General features: G+C 35.8%; 1 long non-coding RNA gene across 1 annotated transcript; it reads left to right on the top strand.

The window, feature by feature from the left end:
- The first annotated feature begins 4,274 nt into the window (after nucleotides 1–4,274).
- Nucleotides 4,275–9,422, top strand: LOC123574009 (uncharacterized). The gene is made up of 3 exons (XR_006698817.2): nucleotides 4,275–4,494; nucleotides 7,799–8,068; nucleotides 9,143–9,422. It is a non-coding gene; the product is annotated as an uncharacterized lncRNA (long non-coding RNA).
- The last annotated feature ends 4,664 nt before the right edge of the window (nucleotides 9,423–14,086 follow it).

Here is a 14,086-nt window from a genome sequence, read left to right as displayed (position 1 = left end):
AGCAAAAGAAACTATCATCAGAGTGAACAGGCAACCTACAGAATGGGAGAAAATTTTTGCAATCTACTCATCTGACAAAGGGCTAATATCCAGACCCTACAAAGAACTCAAACAAATTTACAAGAAAAAAACAAACAACCTCATCAAAAAGTGGGCAAAGGATATGAACAGACATTTCTCAAAAGAAGACATTCATACAGCCAACAGACACATGAAAAAATGCTCGTCATGACTGGCCATCAGAGAAATGCAAATCAAAACCACAATGAGATACCATCTCACACCAGTTAGAATGGCAATCATTAAAATGTCAGGAAACAACAGGTTCTGGAGAGGATGTGGAGAAATAGGAACACTTTTACACTGTTGGTGGGATTGTAAACTAGTTCAACCATTATGGAAAACAGTATGGCGATTCCTCAAGGATCTAGAACTAGAAACACCATATGACCCAGTCATCCCATTACTGGGTATATGCCCAAAGGATTATAAATCATGCTGCTATAAAGACACATGCACATGTATGTTTATTGCGGCACTATTCACAATAGCAAAGACTTGGAATCAACCCAAATGTCCATCAATGACAGACTGGATTAAGAAAATGTGGCATGTATACATCATGGAATACTATACAGCAATAAAAAACGATGAGTTCATATCCTTTGTAGGGACATGGATGCAGCTGGAAACCATCATTCTCAGTAAATTATCACAAGAACAGAAAACCAAACACCGCATGTTCTCACTCATAGGTGGGAATTGAACAATGAGATCACTTGGACATGGGAAGGGGAACATCACACACCAGGGCCTATTATGAGGAGGGGGGAGGGGAGAGGGATGGCATTGGGAGTTATGACTGATGTAAATGATGAGTTGATGGGTGCTGACGAGTTGATGGGTGCAGCACACCAACATGACACATGTATACATATGTAACAAACCTGCACGTTGTGCACATGTACCTTAGAACTTAAAGTATAATTAAAAAAAAAAAAGAAAAAATAAAAGAAGGAAATGTACGGGATCATGTAACTGAAAAATTAAGTAATAAATGTTATATTTCAGGCAAAAAAAAAGATATGTTCCTTTCTTTGAGAAATTTGTGACTTTGAGAAATGAATATCAACAGATAATTGTGATAGTATAAAAAAGTACTATAAAAACATGTTTGTAAACCAGTATGACTATATGAGAGAAGTGGAATATTTCTTAAGTCCTTAAGGATGTTAAGGGTATTACTATAATAAGAAATATATTTCAGGTCGAGGGACACAACTGTCTAATGCTACTGAGGTGGATTACAACAGATGTCAAAAGATCGAGAAATTATAGACTTAAAGCAGACGGAATTAAGGCTGTTAGATTAGGAGTAGTGATGAAGCAATGGGGAGGATTATAGGGAATTTTAGTAGTTATATCAATACTACCTACACTGTAGAAACTATTGATTCTATAGGATTGGTGATAGAAAAGGAAATGAAAAAGCTAAGTCAAAGCCTAGGATTACATAGATTCTTACATTGTATAGCTGAATAAATTATAATGCACCATAGGAGAATAAGAGGAGTGAGTAAGATAAATAAAACTTTTTTTCTATATTTAACAATATTTGTTTCACATAATTACAAAAGACATATGTTTTCATTGTGGAATATTTTAATAGGTATGCAGCAGTACAATCTGTCAGTACTTATGCAATTTTAATGTGCATGTACCTCATTATGTGTGAATCTGTGTGTGTGTGCATGTATATGAGTTTGTGCGCATCTATTTGTGTGTATGTATATGTGTTTGTGTGTGTATCCCCCAAATTCTCATAGAAGTGGGAGTATTCAAGGACATTCAAGACAGCATTTTGTGTGGTGGCAAGGAAGGAGTGGGAGGCATTCTGAGTATCCATAACTTGAATCAGTAAATAGGGTATGTATACAATGAAACTTTAAGCAACAAATAAGAACAGTGCTTTTATGTTAGATGAGTCTTGTGTTGCATCTTGGTGTTCTTTATTCTTATCACAAAACTGGCCAGATGTGATTGAATTGTCTAATCCATGACTTTCGCTCATGTGGAGTCACTGTACTCTGAAATCTCATTACTGCAGAGTTTCTCTGCCATTTGATGTTAGGCGTAGCATGGGTGTAATTTGTCTGGAAACTTCAATAACTACTACACTGGGTCCTGGCCTTGCACTCATACCCTTTTTAATAATCCAAACAGTTCACATTCAACAATCTGCCTTTTTTCTGAGGCGCACATCAGATGCCTGGTGTCTGGTTCTCATAAAATTATCCTGACATTCAGAAAGCAAATGTCCTTTGAGCTTTGACTGCAGGGTGAGGTGACCCACCAGATGTGGTGTTCTGGTGTGGTTTGAAGGAAGCAGACGATGTTTACATTAACCTTTTCAGGCCCTTTCCCATGTGGGGTTAGCAGCATGGCAGTTAAATAAAGATGCTTAGTCATCCAGAATCCTGTAAGCACTTGACACCATGTCAAGTAATCTACTCTACCCCAAATGATTTGGCAGTCCCGTATATGGTGGAGAAGCAGCCAGTACTAAGAATCCAGTACTATTTGAGTACCTATCTGCGTAAGGACATTACTTTGACTATTTTCTTTTCCCTTTGATAATATGCTTTTACCAAACCTCATTATGAAGAGACTGGCCACTAATAGGAGAGGGATGAAAATTTCATCGTGATTTTATGAATTTCTGGACTGGAAATAGATTCCTCAATTATCTTATCTATTTCTTGGATTGTGATCTCATAGAGCATTACAGACAGGGCAGATTAGTAAACAGTGTTCCTTCAAACTGTTAAGTAGTTCACTAAAGACATTTTTCACTAACAGGAGAACTCTCTATTGGCCTACTTTATGCTTTACTGTAAGTGATAAACTATTAGAATCTGGCAATACTGGTAGCTTATTCCAAGAAAGGATAAAGATACTTTTGGAAATGACTATATTTAAACCTTATATGCATTTATTTTCCTAAGAAATGAAAACCAAATTTAAACACCTGCCTTTTCTTGGTTAAGCTCCCTTCTTAACTGAAAATAGCATGTGGTTTTCTTGAAACTTGTTATTTTTCTCCTTCTTTCCCTTCTAATTTATGAAACAAGAACATAGCAGTAGATTTAAATGTTCCAATAGCTTCAAGGCAGCACAAATATCATTTTACAAAGGCGAAATTTGTCATAATGCTCAAGTAATAGAAAAAACATTGTGACAATTTTCCTTTGTAAGCACTTGTGACAGCTAAAAAGTAATAATTCCTATTAATAAGTGATTTAATGTGTCCCAACATGTGTCCAGGCCTACAAATATTATGTCAATAAACAGCTAATCAGTTTAATGTGCTGTAGGCAGGGACTAGTAGCGCATACAAATGTAAAGATAACAAGGAACAGAGTCTTTATCTTTCCTACTGTGGGTTTTTCCCAGTGGTAACACACTTGGAGACATCCTTATGTGAAATTCTCTTTCATTTGTAACTGTCCAAAATGTCTGTTCTCAAGTTTATTCTTATCAGCAGACTTTCTGAAGCCATTTTTATTCCACTCTAATCTTCCCAGTGTATCTTGCTGCCTCGGCAGTGTCTTACTTTGATTAGGGTGTATACTCCACCACCCTTGATAGGAAGACTGAGGGTGTGGGAAAGAAGGAAGATGGGGTGGAGGAGGAAGAGGGTAGAGAATTGAAATAGATTTTCTGTGTCTTGTTCTTGGGTTGAAAAAGAAATGCTCACAAGTTACTATGGTTAAAAGATTTCTTTATGAAGCTAGTATTTAGGAACATAACTATGTTGAATATATATTTGTATGCTTTTGAGTCTGTGTATGTATATATATCTACAGTCATCAGTATGTTATATGTTAATCTGAGCATAGAAAAATTTTCAGAATATAATATTGGCATTAAACGTGAATGGAAGACTAAAAATAAGCATAAATGCTAGATAACTCCCGAAGCTCTAGTGTCTTATTTAGGTACAATCATAATGATTAAAGATAACTATTATTTATCCAATATTTACACTATGCCACCTGCTTTATAGAACCTCTTTAACAGTAGTCTTGATATTCCTCTGAGAAAAGTCTTGCTGTTGCATCTATGTTAGATTAGTGAAGTACAGCAATAAATAAAGAATTTTGTTTTCTTGAACCTACTTCCTTTATTTTCTCCTCCAGCGTATGCTCCAACCCCTGGAAAAAAATGCCTCTTTGTTGATAGAAGCAAGAGACAAAGGCATCAGTAGCAAAATAAGCTTCCTAGTTAGGCTCTAAGATGTGGCCCACAGCAACAACACAATAGTTACCCTTGTAGGCACTCTACACTGAGAAATTTAACATATTTGAAGTATTCTCTGGCAGGGCACTCCAAGGCTGATCATCCCTGCAGGATAGTGCGTTGATTTGGTTGGGAACGAGTCCCGTGGCAGAGCTGGTAGATTGAATAAGGAAGAGACCACACAGCACCCATCTGGTAAGAACTCTTCATGGCTGAAGTGAGATTGGAGGGGAAAGGTGGAAGCCTCTTTTGCAATGTCTTGGGATGATTTTAAAATTCTCTAGGAGTAAAGCTATTTTCTTTTAAAACACAGATTGTTTCTGCAAGCCTTTCCAGATGTTGCTAGCAAAAGTTAGGTGTTTGTTATAGAAAGAAATGAAACAGCTTAGTTATTATCCCACTACCATGACCAGTTTCTAATTTGAATTCAGGTCTGTCTGACTCCAAAATCTATACTTTTAAAGCTATGCCACACTGTTTAAAGAGTACATAAGGAACAAGTTATGTCTCTATTGATATCTGCTATCATGAGCCTAGATATTGCCTGGCATATAATAGTTAACTAATACTTCTAAAAATAAGGAAGTCTCATGCATACTAGAGAAGCACTTTTAATCTTTTTCAATTTCCTAAAATCTATTATGATTTATTCAGCCAGGAAATGCCTAAATGATATCTGTCTATAAAGCCATAACTAAGTAAATGTCATGGCAGAGAAAAAATTGGTTAAATGTGTATTTCTTATAAAATAAAAGCATTATGAAGAAATATCATTATTTTCTATATTAAATGTACATAGATATCTATAATGTAAAGGTAAATTATTAATAAATAAATGTATAGATAGATTGGGGAGGTAATGATAAATGGAATACAATTGCAATCGTTAGGAAAGAAGTAGAATCTCAAGGGTCTTCCTACAGAGTAGGTACAGATATTTGTACTGCATCTACCTGGCTAAACAGACAGCTTTTGTCTGTTTAAAGTGAATATAAAAAATAAACGTACTTATATTTTTCAACCTGGGAATTACATTTGCTTTAGAAGTGATTGTTGGAAGTACTCATCTTTCATAGATTTATCCCGAGAGGGTCTTGAAAGTTTTCCCATTGCTAGTTTTCACTACATGCTTCCAATCTTTCACAAAAATCAAAACCTTGACTACACTTAAACTTTCATTTCTACCTTTGCTCAAACTGAACAAAAAGTATAGCTATATTATGAAAATTACTCTGGGAAAGTAGACTGAATATTCAGAATTGTTGTTTTGTATAAATGGCAAGTAATCCTTTGTTGTTTGAAATTTAGGTCATCTCAGGCTCTTGCACAATGTCATGGTCAGAATAGGTGCTCCAAAAATATTGCATTGCATTGAAGCTATGAATGTGTACCCACAAATAAATAATATGTGGAAAGAAAATCAGACAGCTCAGATTCCTGTGGTAAATCCAACTAATGAGTCACAACTTAATTTGTGGATGATGGGGTCTGGAATACTTATTAGTACGAATTTCAGTACAGTTCTACCTAAGTCATTTGGACAAAAATAAGTCAATCTACTTCAATGAGTGTAGTTGAATGAATATATTTCAACTTTGAGAAAAAAATGTTCCTATGTGTAAATGTAAGTATACCAACATATATGAAACGAGAGACACACACTTAGTCATCTAATAGAACATCTGGGAGAGTTGTAGTATCCTCAAAAACGAAGATCGTTTATAAACTAAACTGAGCAGCAGGAAGACACATCTTTTTCACTTGCTGAAATATCAGTATAAAAAGGTATACTTCTGCTTGTGCAGGTTGGGAGGGGGAGCAATTGTTAATCTGAAGCCAAGTGTGTGGCTTTCCAGAGACCCAGACTACAAATCCCCATTCCTGTAAGGGATGACAATGAGAGAAACTTAACAAGCCTTTCCTCCCTCTGTGTTCCAGATGAATGCTAGCTATGCATCTGTGCCCTGCGATTTTCTTTTCTTAGTTGTCGTTGTTTTGTTTTAGAATACAGATGGCCAAAATGAGCTCCATTCAGGGAATAAAGGTATTATAAGAACATGTGAGAGATGATTTCCTTCTGGGGTTGGTTGTGCAGCTCTTGGGGGCAAGTGATAAAATTAGAAATTCCTGTACTTGATTTTATTCTGAAGGAGTACTTTGGAAACAGGGCTTGGTAGCTTTTTTTTAGCGTATAAATGCTTGCATACACACACCACATACACACACACACACACACACACACACACACACACACACACACGTGCATGATGTGTTCTTCTTTTCTCCAATTGTTTCATATTGACATTTGCAGATATTATTTGTATGATATACAAATATCATACAGTTGGTTACAGTTCCAGTTAGGTCTCTATTGCTGTGAGTGACCTTGCTTATTGCAATAGTTTAGGCACTTAAAGCACACACATATTCTCTAAGTATGCTAAGATCACAATACCCAGGGCACTGACAAATGAGTATTTAATACCAGCCAAGATGGAAGTAAAATGACTGTTTTCAAATAGGGCTGATTGAATGAAAAGCAAAGATCATTTTAAAGCTAAAGTATGAACTGTGTGACTAGTAACACAATCAATTATCTCTTCAAGAACTCATTATAGCTTTATAATTATTCATAATTCATACAGCTCTCATGTAATAGCACTTTTGGTGCCACATACAGATATTAGCATACTTTATGTGGAATACAAAAATTAGAGATTTGGTGCAATATATTATTATAATTTGTACATCTTTTGTTTTTCGTGATTCTGTTTAGAAAATGCTAACGTAATTTACTATTGTCTAGTTACTTTAAATGCATTGTCTCATATCATTCTCTAGTTAGTGAAACTGAAGATGAATAATAATTTGTCTTCCAGTCTAGGATGCAAGCCCATTGATGACAGAGATCACATTTAAATCTGCCATAATGCTTTATATAATTTGGTTGTTCAAATGTTTTTATTGAATTGAATATTTGTCTTGTCCAAGTCAGAAAAAAAAGGCACTTTTACTTCAAAAGCATAATTATCTGCAAGTTCATTCACAAAACCTATATTGGAATTCATATATTGTAATTGTAATATGTGACTTAGCAATATTTCTATATCTGGAATTCTGTTAATTTTGAAACACAGATATTTAAATGATAAATTGATTGATATTTAAATAGAAAAAAGTACCTTGCACTGAAAGCAAAGGGGATGTTTAACAGTGTTCCTCTTGCTTAAGCAACAGTGGTTGATTAACTAGTAAAAATATTATTTATGCTAGATTAACAGAATTGAGGCTGTTTTGCTAATTAAGTGCTTAAACTAGTGAAATTTATTCAGTTATAGTTTACAGATATTTTAGTTTCAAGGAGCTACACTGTTGGTTAATACCAAATATTTTAATATTTGTTTTGTACATGCTCAATGTATGCACTTTATATGACCTCAAAGGCTTTAAGTGTCTGTATCAACTTGCAAATAATCATCCAACAATATTGACACTACAGCAAGGAGTGGAAATACTAGTGATAGAGACAGGAGACAGCCAAGAGTCCCCGGCGAAACCCCATCATGGAGCCTAAAACACCCTGAAGGCTGAAAAACCTGACTGCCGGTCCGGATGAAGCCCACGTTTTCCTGATTGATTGTCTCTGAACAATGCCCACCTGTGCACTGGGGGAAGTGGGTGGAGCCAGGGGAAGTTCAGGCTGTTCGCAGTGGGGAGGAGCCTGGCTCTCTTCAGTTCCTGTGTGGTGGCCTGGGATTCCATCTGTAAGGTGGGTACCTGCTAGCAGGATTCTCTCTCACTTTGCTAAGAGTTCCTCTTTCCTTTTTAACTTTACATCCAATTAACCCTGCCCTACTCACCCTACAATGTGTCGGTGTGCCTAAAAACCCGGTCATGTGATGAGAACCCGGTTTTTTCCACATCACTAAGGAGAGGGAAAACTAAATTCTCCAGGGCCTTTATTTCCATCTTATTTTTCTCCTTATTTAGAGATTCAAGTGACATTTTTATAGCGCTAAATACGATTTTGTTTTGGAACATTCTTTTGGAGGAAATATGTTTTCTATTCCTCTGTCTCTCCCAGAGTAACCAGGATGGTGCTCACCCTTCTGAGAGTGTTGGCTACTCTGACTTTCATACCGCATCTTGATTTCTATTGAAACACGTTCCCTGCTTAGGGAACAGACTCTGATGTCCCATCTCTATACTTTTCTTGATAACAATGTTTGTGCAGCATGTTGGTAATTAGAATTATTTGCCGTCACAGTCATACTATTTATTTCTGTATGAGACATTCATTAGGATATTGGTGTGAAAAAATGTGAAACAGACAATACCAACTTTACTTCCGAAGAATTCTAGTTCATCTTATGCCAAGTAACAAAGCTTTGAAAACACATTCAGATAGGCATTTAAAAAAATCTTATTTTGAAATTTAATTGATAACATTAGGTTTTGATCTACTAAATTTAAATAAAATGGATCTAAAATTTTATGCAAATGTGGAAATGATTTTTCAGGCATGTGACTTAAATTGGTATTAATTTGATAAGTTTTAAGGACATTTAGCATAAAGTAATGCCTTTCCAAAAAGTTCTAGGAACGTGTGCCTTGGGCACATGTATAATCAGGAAACAAAGTGATCCTGGAAGATTCAGATAGTGTCCATAACAGTAATGTGAAACAGACATGCTCCTCAGATGTGTGACTTTGGTCCTCTCCATCAGTCTCTCTGGGACTTCTTTTCTTTCATCTGTGAAATCAAGGGGTTGAACTAGATGATTTTAAAGTCACTTCCAACATTCATGATATGTATTTCCTTTTGTGAATTTTCCATTTACAGAGGCTGACTGAGGTCATACTCAGGAGACAGGCACTTCTATATGTAGCAGATCTCAAAATATGCTCTTCCACCTCTACAACATTTCCTGCACAGCCCAAAGGTAAAACTAACTAATGGTTGGTTTGTTTTTTCCTTTTTTTGATATTTCAAGCCATGCATTTAGTTCTGGCGTATTGATAGTTAATTGTAATTTATCAAAGACAAATTATTTCACTAGTTATAACTGAATCCTGAGTCACACATAAATTGCTCTTGAACATTTGATTAAAATGTGCTCAGAGAAGCATCATATAAAAGTTATTTAAAATCAATATTATAATCCAGAAGAGCAAATCAACTTTTTGGAGTATTTTTCTTTAAACCTATATTTACTTTTGGGAAATAAATAAAATTTAATCCACTAAAATTAGGCTAATTTAGATTCAATAAGACCAACAAAAAGATTTTCTGAGTAAAAGAGAGGAAAACACACACACACACACACACAGATCTATTATGTCTTCATCATTTAACCTGATATACAATATCAATGCAAGATTTTTTGCTCCTTAGCTCAGTTAAATCCAGGTTCTTGTCTCACCACAAGGAAAAATTAGGCATGTGGACACATTGAAGGGTGAGGAGGGTAGAATTTATTAAGTGAAAGGAAAGCTCTCAGCAAAGAGAGGGATTCTCCAAGCAGGTTTCCCCCTCACAATGGAGTACCAGGACTTCCACACATGAGCTGAAGAGGCCCAGCTCCTCGCTTGCATACGGTGTGAATTCCTAGTGGCTCCACCCTGTCCTTCCAGTGTGCATGTGGGCCCTTAGTCTGAGCCACTCCACATTGATTTATTTCCCTTATTGCACAAGTATTAAGAGATGGCAATGTTCACTGTGGGCATGTTTAGGCAAGCCCCCTGTGCACAATGACCTGGGCAGGTCGGAGCTTCTCTGGGGACCCTCCCCTGTTTGCCTAGGAAAGTTCTCTGCCTCCTGCCTCTATCAATATAATTTGATGTACCATATTCCAGTTAGCTTAAATATGGCCTGTTAAATATATTTACGTTGGCTTTATAATCTTCAAACAAATAAAAACAACACATGCAAATGTTTGGGTTCTTAGAAACAAATGAGGACATTTCAAAGTTGAAAGTTTTAAGTTCATTTATATTCAACATTTTTGTGAATGCTCAGAAAAAGATAATAAGCAACACATTTTTATTTGTGGATGGTACTAACTTGGATGATGTTGCATACACAGGGGAGGATAGGGAAATAATTTTAATAAAGAACCTAGAGGCATTAGAAGTGTGGTAAGGAAATGATAAAACCAAGATTTAAATTGTAAAAATGCAAATCATTACACAAGGGGAGGAAATAACCTAATGCAGCTACTCAGAGGGTGGGACAGACACAAGAAAACAGTTTGAGGCAAAATAAATCTCTGGGTGATAGTGCAGAGCAAATGAGATATGAACCAGCAATGATAATGGGCAGAAAATGTTCCCTTGCACTTTTGAACCACAAAGAGGCATTGTGGCACAGAAAGATGAAGGGCATGACACCTAAACATTGGATTTAGCTTCTGCAACATATCAAAAAAATAAGCATGAATGCACAGTTGGACACACAGCTGTTTGGGGATCCCATTGCTAGGGAGCTGCCACAATAGAGTGAATTTCTGTTACATGTCTATTCCGTGGATTCCTTCTAAATTAACATAGTGTAAAGGAATAGAGCAAGAAATGGTGACTGCCCATATAAGAAACATCTAAATCCTAGGAATTAAAGAAAAATGCCACACACATTGCGGTTGAGCCTCATTCTTATTAAACACAACTCATCCTTCAAAAAAACTCAAGGCAACAGAAACAAACACTTCTAATATACCAAGAGAATTTTAAAAATCTAAGCAAGCGAGTTGCTCTTAGGCTTTTAGTCATACAGCACATGGTAACAACTGAGGTTATTTTTGTAGAATAAAGGAATTAATTAGTAAATATGAGGTAGGAATTTTTATATCAATTTCACAGGTGAGAAAAATTGAGGAACCACAAAAGTTAATCAACATTCCTAACCATACCCAGACAATAAGTTGTAAAGCCAGAATTTAAACACAGGTATGCCTAGTGCCAAAGTCTATGATTTTCCCATTATTGAACTCGTTCATTGACTCTGTAACTGACCCAGTGGCTATCAAACCTGTAAAGCAAACTTCTGTCTCCTTATCTGCTTGCAGAGACTTTCTTTGGGTTTCTATTTTACAAAACCTTTCACCTGGCTTTTCACTGGCTTTGATCAGCTACTGTTAAGTATATAATAGAAAGAATATCCAGAATTGTTTCCAAATTCACATACATAATATTTAGAAACTGTGGACATAGTAGATTTCACAAGTGAAAAAGCTCATGTAAACAAATTATGATGGCAAGACATGCGACTATTATACATGCATTACTCATAACTTATTTCTAAATGTGGAGCCCAGGGATCATAGTGCCATCACAAAGAATCACTAGTGAAATACGCTTTGCAAAGATTGCTTACATTTATCAGGGCCTATAGGACCAAAAAATACTCGGTTGTTTAATAAAATTGATTTTGTTCCATTCCCGATTTTTTATGCTGACAAATAATTTGGTATTTGAGTGTACTTATTTAGGAGGGCATGATGTGACTGACTGAGATATAAAGGTATGTAGGGAACTGAATGAACTTACCTTGCCAAATAGTACAGCATAGATACTTCCATTAGATAGAATGACTGTTAAATGGACGTGATCCAAAATGAGGAATATTCTATGGACTTAGGGAAGATAAAAATATAAATATGTCAATATTCTAGAAAGGAACTTGCAAATGATTACACATAGGGCTGGTTGGCTTAAGACTTCATTCTTCACCCTTCATAATTTGTTCTATCTGTCAAAAAGTAGCACTTTGGATGATTATCAATTATTTATAATCTGATGGGCTCAGTCATATGAAGCCACTTTAAAAAACTAGGCCAAAATTTTGCCTAATGCAACAAATATGATTATGATTTTAAAAATTGATACCACAAGCAAGAAATAAAAATTAGCCTGTGCAAAAGTGATTTTTCAAAGTAGTATTTGGTATTACCTTTCCTTCAGAAAAATGTGAGAGAAAATGTCAAACATATTTATGTAATGCAAGTAATTTTAAAGAATCAGTGAGAAAATCTTCACCTTTGATATAGCAACTTTAAAGAGGTCTATGAAAAATAACAATCTTGGTGATATGAAGCAATGCGATGATGTCTCCACTTTTGATTCCTGATTTTGGTGCAGAGTTATTTAGAAATTATTGAGATATGGTCACAGAGAGGCTGTTGAATGGCTCACCCTGCTTTTACTGATGCTTTTTTTGTGAGAACATATTTAACTCAAGGCAGTTCCTGAACAAGCAGCTGAAGATGGAGGCAAACAGCAGTCAAGCTAGGGTCCCAGAGGTATCCCTACATTACACCCATCACCAGCAAATCCATTGAAAAGGAAGTCATCTGGAAAATCAGAGTATTGTATCTTGTTAACAAGATTGGCAGACAGAGGGGGGCAGGCATTTTTCCTTCTTTGTTCATTGAATTCCAATATTCTGACTTTGCTGCCTGAGCTTGTGACTCCTCAGTCTGCAAGTATAAACTGCATACATATTATAATATGTAATATTATACATATTGACCTATGTATAAACTGTAAGAAAATATGTTAATATTATTCTTTAGATTTCAGAGATGTGGAGTATTAAACATATATAGGATGGTCAGAAATGGGGAAAGGGTTATAGGAGAAGTGATAAAAAGTGATTCTAATTGTTTGAAAAAGGCTAAGGCCTGCTCACTGGGACTCAGGCACAGAGTGAGATAAGCTGGGGGTACATCTTGATTCTGACTGATAGAAGGTGGAGCTTGAAACCTGCAAGCCACATAAAAAACTAGGGTTTTTGCTGTCTAGTGTTGAATATTTTACTAGAGTTATCTAATGTTAAACATTTGCTATCTAAAGTTAAACATTTTACTAGATCCTCAGGGCAAGGCTGTGACCAAACTAAAGAGTGAAGGGCCCTCCAAATTGAAAAGAGATTGAAGGACAGAAGAAAGTTCTTCCAGGTAGAACTTGGAAATCTATAAGAAAGTAAAACTTCAGTCCTTAATGTATTAAATACATGCTGGGATCTCTCCTATCCAATTGTATTGCAGCAAATTGTACAGGAGTCAATGGGCAGATACATCTGGAAAGGTGCCAAAGTGCTCACATGCTTAAAAAAAGTGCAAAAGGAGCACAGGGATTATCTGGGATGTGAACTTTGAAGTGTTAATGCAATTTGAGGTTGGTGAAAATCTAAACTAAAATGCTGAATCTTTACAAATTGTTAGCTCTATACATAATGCATACAAATGGGCAGGAACAAGGTATTAGACTTCCCAAAGTTCCTGCAATTATCCTGAGTCTTCGGTATTGCAATTTGTAAACTTTTCAGAATAGCATGACAGTATAAACACGTTAAATATTATTGATACTAATGAAAAAGTCACAGTTTCCTGTAATAATGAAATGGTTGCACAGCTTTTAAAACAGAAGTCTTGACATTGGAGGCAGTGCAGCAATACGTGTGTGTGTGTGTGAGCACACATGTGTGTTGTTGTTGCTGTTATATTTTTAAGGATAGACCCTTTGCCCTACTTCTGGAGACTCTTGATTCCATAGGGATAAAATGTGACTTAGCCATATGAGGTTTTTACAAAAATATCTATAAGTGATATTGATACAGAGGCAGGTTTTATAATTATAGTTTAAAAGTAGATCATAAAAGTTAGAAGTATAACTATGACCTTCAGAGAAAAATTGGTCCAAATTATAATTCTACACATGGTAGCCAATTAGTCAAGTTACTCAGTGTTAGATTCCTTTGTATTAAAGTTGGGATGGTGATAGAATCTAC

This window comes from Macaca fascicularis, chromosome 6 (assembly GCF_037993035.2).
Source record: "Macaca fascicularis isolate 582-1 chromosome 6, T2T-MFA8v1.1".
NCBI classification, from domain to species: Eukaryota; Metazoa; Chordata; class Mammalia; order Primates; family Cercopithecidae; genus Macaca; species Macaca fascicularis.
The sequence above is the reverse complement of the archived record's forward strand: the minus strand, read 5'-3'. Positions and strand labels throughout refer to the sequence as shown.